Source organism: Lissotriton vulgaris, chromosome 11, assembly GCF_964263255.1.
Source record: "Lissotriton vulgaris chromosome 11, aLisVul1.2, whole genome shotgun sequence".
In the NCBI taxonomy this organism is placed as follows: domain Eukaryota; kingdom Metazoa; phylum Chordata; class Amphibia; order Caudata; family Salamandridae; genus Lissotriton; species Lissotriton vulgaris.
In genome coordinates, this window is record NC_141699.1 from 658,741,095 (window position 1) to 658,757,317 (window position 16,223).

A 16,223-nucleotide genomic window follows, 5' to 3' on the forward strand; every position below is an offset into this window, starting at 1 on the left:
GCAACTGCAACCCATGCAGGATGTCGAGGTTGGCGTTCTTGCAGACCAGCAAGGTCTGTGGCACTTCTCTTTTTCAGGAAAGCTGGAGCAAGCCTGGAGCAACCAGGAAAGCAAAGTAAACTTAAGATGGCGTCTTCAGGGTGCTCACTAGCAAATGGGAAAGGAACTGGGAAGATGCTTCAAGCTCAAATGCAAAGGTGGGACCCACAGGACACTCGCGGAGTGTGGGGGCCTGGGCTTCAGTGCAGATGGTGCTCGAGGCTGGGGTTTCTCGTACCTCAATGCACAACTTGTTGAGGCTTCAGGAAAGGAGTACAGGTAGCGAAATGCAGGATGTCCAAGATGTCCGGTCCCACATCTCCCGTGTCCGCCACAGGTCTCAGCTTTGCTGTGGCTGTGGATTGGGGTCAGAGTAGTCTGGAAGTCCAGTTCTTGAGTCACAGAGTCTTCGGGTTCTGATGGGAGCCTTTAAAATGCAGACCAGCAAAGTTGCTGTTGGTGCCTGTTTGTACAGGGTGGTCACGCCTTGACCACAAGGGAGATGTCTTCTGTCTTCCAGTCAGAATGGAATGTCAAAGGTCCAAGATATGTCTTTCAAGGATTCGTCCAGGATAATCTAATGTTCCAGGGACACAGCTCCTATACTTATACTAAGGATGGGGGCTAGATTACCTGACTAGGTCCCTCCTATGGGTGGATCTGAGAAGGGGGTGGTTACATCCCTTTCCCTTTGTCCAGTTTCGCACCAGAGCTGAGACTGAAGTGCCCCAGCAACTTATTTCAACTGGGCTATGCATGGAGCACCTTTTGTGCCCCAGGCAGTGTCTAGATGCATTCACTGAATGCAGCCCTCCCTGCCCCAATCCACAAAGTCCCTGTCTGGGGAGGTGCTGGCACCTCCCTGGACAGGAAACCTATTGTCCAGGCCTCCCTTGCCAGAGTTTCCCTCAGTAACAGGAGGTCAGACTCGTGTCTGTGGCAGCAGGATCCATTTTGTGATGCTGAGGCTCTGTTTAACTTTAAATGAGAAAAGCAGTAACTTACATTTCTTTTCCCTCTAGAAGGGTGGAATGCTACCCCCGCCGCCAGAATTGGTGGGAGGTAGTACTCCAAAGTGTTTGACACCTTACACTACATGTTTTGATAAAGCCAAGCCAAAGTTAGCATTAACCGATAGGATTATAATGCACTTAGGAATATATGGTATGGCTGTATCATAGAACAGCTATAGGGAGAAAGTTCCGAAAGCTGCAGAGGGGGTCAGCTCATGCTAGTGCACACTCTCACATAAAACCAAGCACTCTGCCTCCAGGATTGTAGAGGCCTACCATAGGAGTGGCTTATAGGTGTATATGTGTCTATATGTAAAGGTTGATATAGGTATACAATATCTAAGTAAGGGGTGATTACACCACCCAACCCAGGCTGTGGGAACAGACCTGTGGTGTCAGTTTGGAAGGCAAACCAGGGATGGCACAATACATGCTGCAGCCCCTGGTAGGCATAGGGTACACCTATGCCCTGTGTACCTATGGTACATTATACAAGGGCTCACAAGAGTGACCCAGTAACCAATCTGGTATGCACCTAAAGTGCATGGAATCAATTTAGAGAGAGAACAGCTGGGCTGTGGGTCTGATTAGCAGGCCCACAGACACATTAAAGTCGAAAAACCAGAGAATCACAGCAAAAAGTGTGGGTGACCATAGGAAGCAGACCCTACTCTCCTACAAGTAAGATTATATTGTGATTTAGGTTTTGTTTTTATGCAGGCACATATTATATTGTTTTATCCTTGAGATGGACATTAAGATTTTTGTTGTCCTGAAGAACGCAGTTCTACAATACTTCTTCCACAGAAACGAACAGATGCTTCTCTTGTTGTATATTGGTAAATCCGAGGAACTTTGAAGTCTATGTATAAGAGAGTTTACAGGCTTTTGTGACATTGATTCAGTCGTATTAATACATCTGTGAAGATATATGTTTGTCACGTTTTTTTGTCTCTCGTTTTATGTTTTTGTGTTATAATGTTATCATTATTTGTAATTATAAAAAAGTTTTTATATGAATTGTTATTTACCAATTGTAATTGTTTTATTAAATGTGATATTAAACAGATCTTTATAATTGATTGCTGGGTCCTATCTTGAGTGTATTATGAGGATATGTGGAAAGTATAGGGACAGTGGAGTGTGAGATATTGTGAATGTGTGAATTCATCCAAGAGAAATTGTTTTGTGATTCATTTATTGTATAAGGTACCCTGTCTCTTTGATCAGTAGGGCCGCTCTCTTTCTTTTGAGACAGAGTGTAGAAGCCATATAGGTCAAACAGTTAGTTAAAAAACAACCAATATATTCAAAATCAATAAGATGCTTGATTATGGATATAGGGGGTCGATAGGAAAAAGTCTGGCTTATAAAACTAAGGAAAAGTAGAAGACAACTATGACAAATATTAAAGAGAATGAGAGACACATCATCAAGCAAGCTATGGAACTGATTTGGCTATTTAAGATTTCCTATCAAGCAATATACAATAATGTAATGGCATGTTCTTCTCCCACTGATACTGATTATACCTGAGCAAAGTCGACATAAATGCAGATTAGTTTTCTGGATGGTGACTTTCCACTGGAAGATCTCAAGAAAACAATGTTATCCTCACCATCTGGAAAAGCAAAAAGTGATGACTGTATTCTGGCAGAATTTTACAAGGCATTCATAGATCACCTTGCTACCATCCCTTTTCAAATGATTACTGGTTTCATTGACAGGCTGGATAAACCCAACGTCTGGAAATCTATCAGAATAGCATTTTTTTAAAAATGGAGAACTGTCAGACAAAAGAGGATCATACCAGCAGATATCACTACTCAATCCCATTTCTAAAATGTATTCTCAATTATTAGCTAACTGCCTCTTCTCAGTTATCAGATTGCTTGTCTGTCTGAACCAGCATGGCTTTATTCCCTCATGGAGTAAGATCATTTACACGAACACAGTAATATCTCTATTTTATGCTGCGAGCGTGCTAAATAAATAGGTCGGTATGATCCTCTTAGATGGCAAAAAAAGCATTTGATAGAATTTAATGGCAGTTTTTATGGGCAGGTATGAGAAAGATAGGTGATCAAAATTGTGTAATTTGGAGCAATGGCTTTACCAAAAAAACACCCACAAAGATCATACTCTACAGTGCAAATTCTGCTCCATTCCCAATCCTCTGAGGCACATGCCAGGGCTACCAAGTATGGCCTTTACTGTTTGCCATTTATCTTAAACCCTACAGGTACCAAAATACAGAATAACAAGGATATCACTCCTATTAATATTAATGGGATGAAGGTGAAAATCACTGCCTATCCAGATTATGTCATTTCTCGGATGCTATGCAGGCAACCTCTTAGACTGAAGCAGAAGCATCTGATTTTGGCTAAGTATCAGTGTATAAATTAGGCACCAATAAAACACAGATGGTATTAAATGATACATTAGAGGGCAAAGATAAAAGGATCACTAACCTCAATACATATTTAGGAATTAAAATCGCTAGCTGCATGCTGCACATAGTTCAGTTAAACTATTATGAGTGAAAATACAACATATTGTAAAGAGACATCAATGGTATTGGATCCTAGAAGTCTTGTTGGCCCATGCAATATAAATAAAATGACCATCCTCACAATTTTTTAATCTGTTTACAGCGATCCTAATATACGTTCCAAATTATTATTCCCGGAGACTGGATTTCATGATCAGCAGCTTCATTTGAAGGTATCAAAGAACATAAAGAGCCATTCGATTCATACAGTTCTTTGTTATTAATTAGATAAAGGTGACACTAAAGTACTGTATATGTGGCTTCAGAGTGCGGCGCTGGGGTGGTATCTTTCTAGACATTCAGACCCCATATACTTTGAAAGAGTAAAATGTAAGGTCATTCTGGACGCTTATAAAATATGAACAGTGGTGCAACAGTTACAAAATCACTGCAATTAATACACGTTATTTTAGAAACGTTCTGCCTTTCCTTGGATCTTTCAAGATCCCACGTTATAAGTGGGTTTAGAATGGTTTGATGAATGTTCGTCAACTCTTTATAGATAATGTGTTTTTAGCATATTCCAGACTAAACATTTTCGAAACTTGAAAAAAAGTTTGACATTCTGTAATACCGTTTTTTTTAAAAAAAAACACAGATCTGGGATGATTTCCGACATAGCAAGAATGTAAATATAAAACTAGAAAGAAATGATTTGCTGGAACTTGTTTATTAGATAAAGACAAAAATCACTGCTCGTGCTATCTATGGTGTACTGTCCTCTTTAAGAATGGATGAGTTGGAAGGCCTAGCAGATAAATTGTCCTCTAAGATTGGGATTGCTGTAAATTCATGTGAAATTGAACAAGCATTTACAAAGGCTCCATACTGATGTGCGTTAGACTCAAATTACAGCAATTTGAACAAGTTAGTATGCTAATCCCAAGATAAGATATCCAAGTGGAAGGGCAAAGGGTGTTCATAATGCCCACATTGTCAGAGGGAAAATGCTAACGCACACATATCTGGTAATTGCTCGATGTTGCATGATTATAGGCCAGAAATTGACAGATAGGCTGAACGTCGCCATGGAGCTAAACATTAATAATATTATGTTGAGCATAGAGTTGAGTGAGCATTGCTCAGTGAAATATGGGAATTGGTTTCATTGGGATCGTAATTGCTAGACTTTGTACTGCACGAGAATGGAAAAGTAAACACCCACCCTCAGTGGGTAACTGGTAGATACTTATATGTCACTTTCATGAAGTGGCAGTTGTCGTTCTAAACGTCTAAGGGAAAAAGAGACAAAAAAAACCCTTCTAAACTTTGATGGATGATTGGATGTTTTTCTTGTGTCTCCAGTTAGAGATTTACTCCATTAAATTCTGCGATTTAAACCAGTGTTTTTAATGACATGTTTGATTTATGAATCATGAAAATATATTTCATTTAATCTATTTGTAACACTTTACGATGCTCAACCTTCCCCCCAAAAAATAGGTTTCGTAAAAGGCTCTGTAAATGCGTGTGTGCCACGGATAAACATATCCAGTTTACACCTGTCTGTGGATGGGTCTGTGCGTGTTTGTGTGTCTGTGCCTGACGTATTGTGCAACCGTCCTGTGGCACGTGCTCTGTCCCTTCAAAGCAGTAGGTTGTAGTAGTATGATAACAGTATTTGGTGACTAGTAAGTGAATAAGAGACGAGGCAAATATTTTAAAAGAGATTTACAATTTATGATTTTTTTAATTTTTTTTTAATGATTTTAACCTACCGGTGAAGAATATATTATGTGAATTCTAAACATTTATTCCAGTTGTGCAAAGGAATATCTCTTCCAAATGTAGGTGTCAGTTGTATAGTAAGGGTTCTCTGAGTCCTAAAGCAAGCAGGAAGAATATACCATCTCCTGGTTTGTCGGTAGGAAACAGCAATAATTGTAGATTAGTGGGCCCTTCGACGCCCCAACACTGCACCTGCTGCGATAGCTACGCCCGTTACTCTTTGACAGTCAACCTCTGGAAAGTTTACCAGAGTTATGGTTACAAAGTGTAACAACGTCACTGCCAGAGGCAGTTCTACAGAAATGATTTCACAATTCAGTTGTTTAAACGTTTAAAAAAGACATATTGCTAAAAAACCAGCATTACCTTTTTACGAAGATGATCGATTAATTAATTCGCCGGTGTGAAAGCGTCCGTACCTCTGCTCTGTGTTTTTAAGGCGTCCTGTTCCTGCTGCGCTTCTGTTTACCACACATCACTCTCTGTAACAAGCTCTGTTTCTGGAATCAGTTAAATATCGCAGCAGACTACTCGCTTTCATCTCGCTTCTGCCACAGTATATTCTGAAACAAAACTCCAGCTATCCTTTCAGCCACCTCCCTCCTTTTCTTAACTCTTTCGTGCCCAACATTTCTCTCATTGACTTTCCATACCTTAATTTGTGCAATTCGATTACAGGCAGGGCACAAGTCCCAAAAAAAAGAAGTGGGGGGACTGACTAAGGCAGTAGGCACGTGACATCATGGCCCATGACATTTCGGCGCGTGACATTGCGTGTGGCATCCCAGGAAGTGATATCAGAGGAAGTGATATCACATCCATGACTTTTACAAGAAGTGACATCATATCTTAAGACCTAACCCATATGTGTATCGAGTATATTATGAGTAAATTTGAACACATGAGTATACACACAAACACTCCTGGTTTAGGCAGAAGACATGCAGTTGCATTGTAATACTTCTAGTGTAGCACAGTGAGCTATGAAGAATCATATGTGACACCTACACCCAGTAACCATCACTGTCTTATTTAACACACCCTGAACAAATATTTACAAACTTGTGTGATTTATTGCCAATATAATGTGTATGTTTTCTGTAAAGCGCTCTGACACCCTACATAGGGATGAATAGCGCTGTAAAACAAATAAAAAATACCGGTATTTAAATTGGTATTTTGCACTGGGACAGAGTAACACAGCTGACATTCTTGCAGGGCATTAATATCCATTGTATATGAGGGTCCCACAAAGTCAAAATCATGCTTCTCTGAAGCGCCTTTGAAGAGCTAACAAGCGGCTGCTTTAATTTTCCTTCCTCTTCATTTACATCTAGGTGTGAGGCTACAGGCAGCCCCCACCCAACCTCCATACTTTGACAAACGAAGGCCAAATGGCCCCCTAAGTTCGTCCTTTGTTATGGCCCAGGTCGAGTCTCACATGACAAAAACCCCTCCCCATCTGAACATTGCTGCTCGGAAGGAAAGCAGATAACGAGCAGGCATTGCTGAATGTGTCCCTGTGTCTCAAAATTACACCAGGACGAGCTCAGCATATTTTACAGAGGGGCTCAACTTCTTGGCAGGGTGGACGGCGTCCATCCTGTGAAAAGAGTGGGCGGACATCGTCCACCCGCGTGTACCCCGACTCGTGCCCTGATTACAGGCCAAGACCTTTGTTTACTTACTTCAAACAACTTCCTCTGGGCTTGCTCCCCGCTGACATACAAACAGAATAGTTAAAGCAAGGGTCAAGAACAAATATGACTGAATATCTGATTACCAAACCTCATTAACATAATCAAACCCAAATGTCATAGCCTACGCTATTCAGTGATATCTTCACACACGATTATGGAAAACACAAGAAAAGGAACAAGAAACAAGTCCTCACAAGGTAGCTTACAAATCCGAAAACTAATCACAGGGAGGAGAGAGAAAAAAATATAAAAAAGGAGGAGCGCCTGAGCAAAAAGATCCAGGAAAAAGGGGAGAATAACCCTTGACAAGACTTACCCGAGAGCATAACTTAATTTCCCTCTAGCCATTCGGCAATTGGAGCCCACTAATTCCTCCCCAGTTCGCGTCTTCTCTGCCCTTTCAGCCGATATACAGCAGCTTCCATATTATATATGGCAATAACCTAGCCCGCTAGTTTATGAACGTAGGAGAGTCAGGGCTGATCCACTGGGAGGTTATACATAGTCTTACAATAGCCATTGCATTGAACACAAATCCAATCTCCGAGCTTGACCGATCAATACATTGCGGATAATCTTCTAAACACAGAATAATTAAATCTGCTGATAATATTATCAGGATATCAAGGATCAGGTTCAGAAAGGCTTCAATATCTTTTGAGTATTTAGAAAGATTGGGGCAATCGAAAAACAAGTGTTTGGTGTCAGCAGCCCATGTCCCACACCTACTACATGCACTGCCCCGTAAACCTCCTCATTTGGAAACTTTTACAAGCGTATAATATAAATCAAAGACGGACATAAAATTTTGGGACCTTACAGTGCCAGTTGTTAGGATCTGATTGGCTAATTCCAATGACCCCTCTAGGTCCACACGTTCCGGTCCGAACTTTCTCTCCCATCTAGCATTCCGACTACTCATGTCATCGGGGAGGCCTTCCATAAATATTTGATATATTTTCCATGTCCGAGATACATTACATATAGCATCCACCAGAGCTATTTTTCCCATATTTACACCCGACCGTTGCATAGCTTTTCCCAAGAAGCTCCTAAACTGTAAAAACTTTAAAAAAGTTTTTCGTAGAAAGACCAAACTTCTCTTGTAGGTTAATAAAAGAAGCAATTTGCTGTCACAACAAACATCCCCTAGGGCTTTAATTCCTAACTTCCCCCAACTAAACGTGATTTGGTCTTGAAATATTGGTGATAGAAGACTGCGATACAAGAAAGGAGTATATGAATTGAGGTTAGGTATCCTAAACCTACGTCGTATCTTTCTCCAGATCAAATAGGCCGACTGGATTATTTTGATGCGCATACATGGCCAAATCAATAACAGAATTTTTAAATATAAATAGAGGTACTGCCTCTGAAACTATAGTATAGGATGCCTTCAACGCGGCTGTACGGGGCAAGACCCTCAGCTTCTCTCTGCATCGGCAGAGGGTGGTACAGGAAAAGATGAGAAGCTGGGTTGGACAGCTCAGGACGGCGGAGGTAGATCTTGTGAGGGAAATAAGGGATGCTCAAAACACTGATGAATGCCAGCAGCGTATTGTGGCTATAAAAGCTAGGATACATCAACATTTTGGGGAAGAACTTGCTATTAAATATGTACAGCACCGGGCGGATATATATGAATTTGGGGGAAATACGGGTAGACTTTTGGCCAAACGTATACAACAGAGGGGAGTCTTGAATAGAATCTGCAGGATTAAAGACCACCTGGATCAGATTCAGGACTCCCCTGTTGAAGTCTTGAAGGTATTTCAGGAATTCTATCAGCAACTATATTCAGAGGAAGGGGAGGTGGCAGTGGCATTGTTGGAAGAGATTTTGGGGACTGTGAAACAGTGAAGGTCACGCCGGAACAGAATGAGACTCTTGCAGATCGATCACTTGGGAAGAGGTCAAGTTTGAAATAAGCTCATCAACTGCCGGCAAGGCTGTGGGTCCAGACGCATTGCCTTTAGAATTTTATCAGACATTCTCGCAAGTACTTTGAAATGAGCTTGTGTCTCTATTCCAATTAGCCCAAAAGGGCCAGACACCCGATTCATGGCGGAAGACCACCATTGTAGTTTAAAAAAAAACAAGATAAACCCGCACTCAGCCCATCATCGTACTGGCCTATCTCGCTTATTAGTGCTGATAGTAAGATTTTTATGTAGTTTATCCAATTTTTATAAAGAATGTTTCAACACAATAAACAATAAGTCATACTTTTTTATATCTCAAAAAACTCTACACTTTTCTTTTTCCACATTACACTAGCTCGTGCACGTCCCTTTAAGTCTCTGATTCTTCACGTCTATAGCTAGGATTCTTTGTAAGTTTTACCTTTCGGAAGTTATCTTCCATTTAGACACATCCGTATCTCTCATGATCTCACATATTTGACACAGAATCGCACAACTATCTGCATTATTTTCTGTTCAGCACCTACAGGTGCAAATGGTCGTTTACTTAAAGTTTTATTGAAATACGCTCGCGATCACGTGACATATGTTAGAGCGAGGCGGCTCCTTTAAATATTAATCTCGTAGTGTTCAGGCTTGCACGTGATTACGCTTCGTTTGGCGTCCGAGGCTGTTGGACAGAGATCGGGAACGAAGGTGAGGGTTTGATTACTCTGCTTCGGCAAAAATCCGCACAGCCGTTTTGGAATATGGTTCACGGCATCGTAAGAAACGGCTTGTTGAACATCTGATACAGATTGTTAGACCCTCTGTAAGTACATGCTGCGCATTTCATTGCACGGCACCATTTACGTAATTGTACCCCTTTAATTGACATGATAACAACGTTCTACTTTTCCGACTCTGTAGGAACTTGGGGTAAGATATAGTTATCTACTATTTTCTACACTTGACTTAAACACTTGTGGACATGCGCATAATCAGCTTCCTTGTACACCTTTTCAGAAATTTTTCCCGCTTCGGGTAAGCATAGATATTTAACGTAGAGATCTCAGTTACACACATTTGGGTCACTTTAAGAAATGTGAACGGCACATCTACACTATTCTTAGTGATCTTCTTTTGTCAAACTATACAAGTGCACGTTCAGTTTCTTCTAATTTCTTGGTTCACGTTCTTAGCATTAAATACAACCTGGGTCTCTGCTCATCTTCTTGGTTTATAACTCCTGGTTTTCCTTCTTATCGGGTAGCTGGCACCAACTTTTATTTTGGGTTGACCGCAACTCCATTTTCTTATTTTTGTAATTTCCTCTAGAGTGCAAATTCAGTGATTTTTTACAATGCAATTCTGTGATTGTGTTATAGATGACTCTGGAGGACCACATTATCATCTATATTCTCTGATACAATGGACTATACATCAATCCCCTGACGAAGGGTTCATATTTGAACCCGAAATGCATTGGGAATGTCTTTGTTTGTTAGTTTAAACATGGATAATGAATTGCAGATGGAATGCTGCTTATGATGATGTTTGTTTTTTCATATGCAGTTAAAGCATGATGATATATATATAAAAACTGTGCATAAGAATGCAGATAATGTCCTTTTTTGAGATATAAAAAAGTATGACTTATTGTTTATTGTGTTGAAACATACTTTATAAAAATTGGATAAACTTGCTTTAATTTGATGAGACAGTGATTCTAGTCTCGATGTGTCTTTCAAAGGGTTCAAGAATGTGGAAGAAGAGTTGAATGTAAGAGAAGGGAAGTTATGGAGGAGGGAAAAATTGGTAAAACCGGAAGATCTTGAAGCAAAGATTATTAGTATTGCTCACGAGGGTCATTTGGGCAGAAATATGACTAAAAAACGCATTTGTCAGTCTTTTTGGTGGTCAAAATTAGACAGGGATGTTGAAAACATCCCATCCTCATCGCCAATGTAAAGATGAAAGCAGGAAATTGTCGATTTATAAATATAAGTCTTTTATTGAAGATAAGGCACAGGAAACTCCAGCTCCTCTATCCACCAGCTTCACTCTGCCAGTACACAGGCTTTCTAATCATCACATTCTAAGTTACCTAGCAACACATGTACATTCTAATAAAGACATCTCTACACCACTAATTCCTGAATATTTTTGGTGGGACTTGGCTTTTAGAAAAAGCTCACTTAGGAACGCTTGTTACCCCAACTGAGTTAAGACTAAGGGGCTGAATACAATGGCAGGCGGACTTACGTCTGCCAGGCACCGTATCGGAAATGGGACCGCCCGACAGTCTATCGGTGGTCCCGACATAGGCATAACAATGTGACCGCCACCACGGTGGTCGCAATGCCTGTTTTTTGTGTTGCAGTGTGTGCTGCTGACTGCAGCAACACGCTGCAAGAATAAAAAGGGGACACTGCACGTTTCCCAGCACTACATGGCAGGCACCATACAGCGCCTGCCACATGGTGCAGGTATATGTAGTGGGGAACCATAGGTGCCCACATGTCCCATGTCTGGGGTTCAGGGGGGAAGGGGGCCCGCTATGGACCCCCAAAGTCCTTTTCTGCCTGCCTTTTCATTTGTGGGTTACCCACCGTGAAAAGGCGGGTGGAAAGGGACATTGTAATCCCTACGTCGGAGCCTGGCAGGCACTGCCACCATTGTAGGGAATACAATTCCCCCGAAGCACCAGCGGGCTCAAGGAGCATCGGCGTGGCAGTTGGTCTTTCCGACCGCCAACACACCGCCCACCATCTTAATGTGGCGGGTGGGGATAATGCTTAGGATGGCAGTGGTGGTATCACAGCCATCCCAATCAGGCCCAAAGTAAGTGCTGATTTGTGTGCATTGTATCCAGTAGTCACACTTTTGACCCAGGAATGCTGTATGATGTCACTGAAGTTGAATATTACTCATCACTGTGATCAGATCATGTACTTCTTCATCCCCTCCAACAACAATTGGTGCAATTTTTTGGCCGCTAAGGTGCTCCTGCCGCTGGATCAAGCAGTGTTTTCTCTTTGTACTAAGCTTTCCCCAACTAACACCTTGTCCATAAATGGAGCATATAGCAATGTTCACCTCCTTCTTGCTAACCGAACAAAGTCCAAAACTGGGGAGGTCAATTTTCTGGTGTGGTTGATGCTACTTGCAATGTCAGATGAACTGGTAGGTGGGCATGACATTTGACTCTCTGCAGTACCTACTTCTACTCGGGTGGTTGTAGTGGATGTAGGTTGTGGCCGGAGAAATATGGAAGCTGGAGGTGGTGTTGGTGGTATCATCTGTGTTGTTGGTATCTGTGCTATATCCCTCACAGCCATTTGGGATGGGTTATTGACTGTGTCCACTGGGGCAGTAATAATGTCCATGGTGACCGGCTTGTCATCATCCTCCTCTTCTACGTCTACCTCCATAACTCTAAGGCTTTCTGGAACCTTCCTTTTCCCTAGCCTTGTCTCGTGGCATATCTCACTCAGACTGAGGTGGCTTCCAAGTGTTATCTGATCATCACAAGGAGGCTTGCAGAAGAAGTTGATGGACTAACCCTCCTTTTCCTTGCTGGGGATTTGGAAGACAATGGATCTTCTGAAAGAGTGGCTTGCTATTTTTCTTCCACTGCAGGAAGCTCGATCTCCTGAACTTCCACTACTTTTGGAGGAACAACTACTATTGGGGGTGGTTGCAGCTGTTGTTTCCCACTTAACTGAGTTTCCTGCATTGATTGGGAACTACTTTGCGATAACGATAAGTCAATTTTCAACATCACTACTCATCGGCATAAGACTCATGATTAAACTGACTGCCTACGCGACAGACATGGGCTTGGGCCTAGATTGGTGTGGTGGGTCCACATATGCGGGGGTCTGCTCCCAGCTTGCTCTCTGGACACCGCTGCTGCAGGCGCAATATTTTGGTATTCCAAAAAAGGTCTTGAGCAACATACCGGTCTTGGTAAGTGGCAGTGCCTTCTTCTCACTGGCAACTTTCTTGGCACTGGACCTGGTACCTTTCTTTGGGGCCATCTTGTAGATGTCAGCAATACGCAGTGGCACAAGTTACAGAGATGCCTGTGGTCACATGTCCAATGACATCGTGGTCAGCAGGACTTCTGTCTGGCAGTACAATGGGTGTTGCCGTCTCCTACTCTTTTGTGCACCTAATAGCAGAATAGACAAAATAATAATGGTTCTGTCGGACAAAAATACACACTGCTTTAGTATTTCAATGTTTCCTTTTGCAGGTCTCGTTCCTAACCAGGATATCAAGACAGGTGTACTAATACATTCACAAACGAACACACTGACCACAAAGAAAAATGAAAGCAAATTTTTACTCAAATACTTTCACATGTGAAGACAAATTACTTCAATCACTGTCCCCAAAACGAATATTTAAAACATATATGGCACAAAACCATTGTGCTAAAGCATAATACACACTAAAAACAACAAGTAAAATGTGTTACTTCATATACGTTTTGGAATCAACAACTATATATATACAATAATCCTGTAGGTACATCAATTCAATCTTGGATCCTACAGGGTTTTGAATAGTTTGTTCACGCCAAAAGCGGGGATTGCGTCGACGTTTCGACCCTGGGGGCCGATGCAGTGTTTTCACGCATCAGGGGCGGGTCTTCATCAGGACTGTATATATATGTGGGACAGCCTCTTGCAGACCTAGCTCTGCATGGAGTCCTGGTCTCTTTCTGAATCCTATTGTCGGTCCGTCTTAGTCAGGCCGGCTAGATGTTGAATGAACCTCTGTAATGATTTAGTCTATACAGATGGTTGAAAAGGTTGCTCCTTTGAATTTCTAACTCTCCTGGATCGCGTCCTTCACCTTCCGTTTGTGTCAATGAAGGTGAAGGACATCTAGCCGGCCTGACTAAGACGGACCGACAATAGGATTCAGAAAGAGACCAGGACTCCATGCAGAGCTAGGTCTGCAAGAGGCTGTCCCACATATATATACAGTCCTGACGTCGACGCAATCCCCGCTTTTGGCGTGAACAAACTATTCAAAACCCTGTAGGATCCAAGATTGAATTGATGTACCTACAGGATTATTGTATATATATAGTTGTTGATTCCAAAACGTATATGAAGTAACACATTTTACTTGTTGTTTTTAGTGTGTATTATGCTTTAGCACAATGGTTTTGTGCCATATATGTTTTAAATATTCGTTTTGGGGACAGTGATTGAAGTAATTTGTCTTCACATGTGAAAGTATTTGAGTAAAAATTTGCTTTCATTTTTCTTTGTGGTCAGTGTGTTCGTTTGTGAATGTATTAGTACACCTGTCTTGATATCCTGGTTAGGAACGAGACCTGCATAATGAAACATTGAAAAACTAAAGCAGTGTGTATTTTTGTCCGACAGAACCATTATTATTTTGTCTATTACCCACCCAGGTTCTGAGGGTTACAGGGTTACCCCATTACATGTAATGACCTAAAAGCAAATAAGCAAGAGGAACATCACTGAAACGTGGCATTCATTGTTGTGGTTCAATTACTACTAGAACAAACAAACAAATATTATATATAACTTAGTGTGTGGTCACACTTGTTAGTGTTTTTAATATTATTACGTTTATTACCTCGGTTATTAAAACATCATAACAATACAGTGTAGTCATTTGTGAGACTTCAACAACAAGGGCTTGCATGGTTTGTTTACTGCATGGTACACTCAGGAAGGAGAGGAAAGAAGAAGAAGAACAAAAAAATACAAATGTAACAGATCTGGTTTGGCATTTTGCATCATGTGGGAAGCAGCATTCAGGGAGCTGCAGCTGACAGTAGATGGAAGCAATAAGCCTGGAGGAACAAAGGAAAGAAATGCAGGCCTACGGCAAAAGCACACTAACTACCACAAAAAAAATGGCCACCAGCTATATGGTCACTTTTCCTTTCTAGGGATCTGGAAGACAATGGATCTTCTGAAAGGGTGACTTGCTATTCTTCTTCCTCTGCTGGAAGCTCAATCTCCTGAACTGCCACTACATTGGGAGGAACAACTACTATTGGGGGTGGTTGCAGCTGTTGTTGCCCACTTATCTGAGTTTCATGCATTGATTGGGTACTACTTTGCGATAACGATAAGTCAATTTCAACATCACTGCTCATTGGCATGGGACTCATGATTAGACTGGCTGCCTGCGCGACAGACATGGGCTTGGGCTAGATTGGTGGGGTGGGTCCACTAATGCAAGGGTGCTGCTCCCAGCTTGCTCTCTGGACACCGCTGCTGCAGGCGCAATTTTTGGTATCCCAAAAAAGTTCTTGAGCAACATACCGGTCTTGATAGCAACATACCGGTCTTGATAAGTGGCAGGGCCTTCTTCTCACCGGCAACTTTCTTGGCACTGGACCTGGTACCTTTCTTTGGGGCCATCTTGTAGATGTCAGCAGCACGCAGTGGCACAAGTTAAAGAGATGTCTGTGGTCACATGTCACATGACATCGTGGGCAGCAGGACTTCTTTCTGGCAGTACAATGGATGATGCCGTCTCCTCCTCTTTTTGGCACCTAAAAGCAAATAAGCAAGATGAACATCAGTGAAACATGGCATTCATTGTTGTGGTTTAATTACTACTAGTACAAAAACACACAAATATGATATATTACTTAGTGTGTGGTCACACTTATTAGTGTTATTAATATTATTACATTCATTACCTCAGTTATTAAAATAACATAACAACACAGTGAAGCCATTTGTGAGACTTCAACAAGGGCTTGCATGGTTTGTGTACTGTACAGTACACTCAGGAAGGATAGGAAAGAAGAAGAACAACAACAAAAATACAAATGTAACAGATCCGTTTTGGCATTTTGCATCATGTGGGATGCAGCATTCAGGGAGCTGCAGCTGACAGTGGATGGAAGCAATAAGCCAGGAGGAACAAAGGAACGAAATGCAGGCCAAAGGCAAAAGCGCACTAACTACTACTACAAAATGGCCACCAGCTATATGGTCAATTTTCCTTTCTGGGGATCTGGAAGACAATGGATCTTCTGAAAGGGTGACTTGCTATTATTCTTCCTCTGCAGGAAGCTCTATCTCCTGAACTGCCACTACATTGGGAGGAACAACTACTATTGGGGGTGGTTGCAGCTGTTGTTGCCCACTTATCTGAGTTTCCTGCATTTATTGGGTACTACTTTGCCATAACGATAAGTCAATTTCAACATCACTGCTCATCGGCATGGGACTCATGTTTAGACTGGCTGCCTACGCGACAGACAAGGGCTTGG

The 16,223-nt window shown here is 41.7% G+C and overlaps 1 protein-coding gene across 7 annotated transcripts in view; it reads right to left on the reverse strand.

Annotated features, from left to right (window-relative positions):
- Window positions 1-5,915, reverse strand: part of SLC19A3 (solute carrier family 19 member 3) — a 550,876-nt gene extending 544,961 nt beyond the window's left edge. For 4 of the 7 annotated variants that reach the window (XR_015300937.1, XM_086943756.1, XM_086943753.1 and 1 more), the window contains exon 1: window positions 5,701-5,889. The gene's annotated coding sequence lies outside the window, so the exon portion shown is untranslated. Of the gene's footprint in view, window positions 1-2,584; window positions 2,674-5,700 lie in introns of all 7 variants that reach the window. The other 3 variants (XM_086943755.1, XM_086943754.1, XM_086943758.1) reach the window with 3 other exon arrangements.
- Window positions 5,916-16,223: the final 10,308 nt, after the last annotated feature.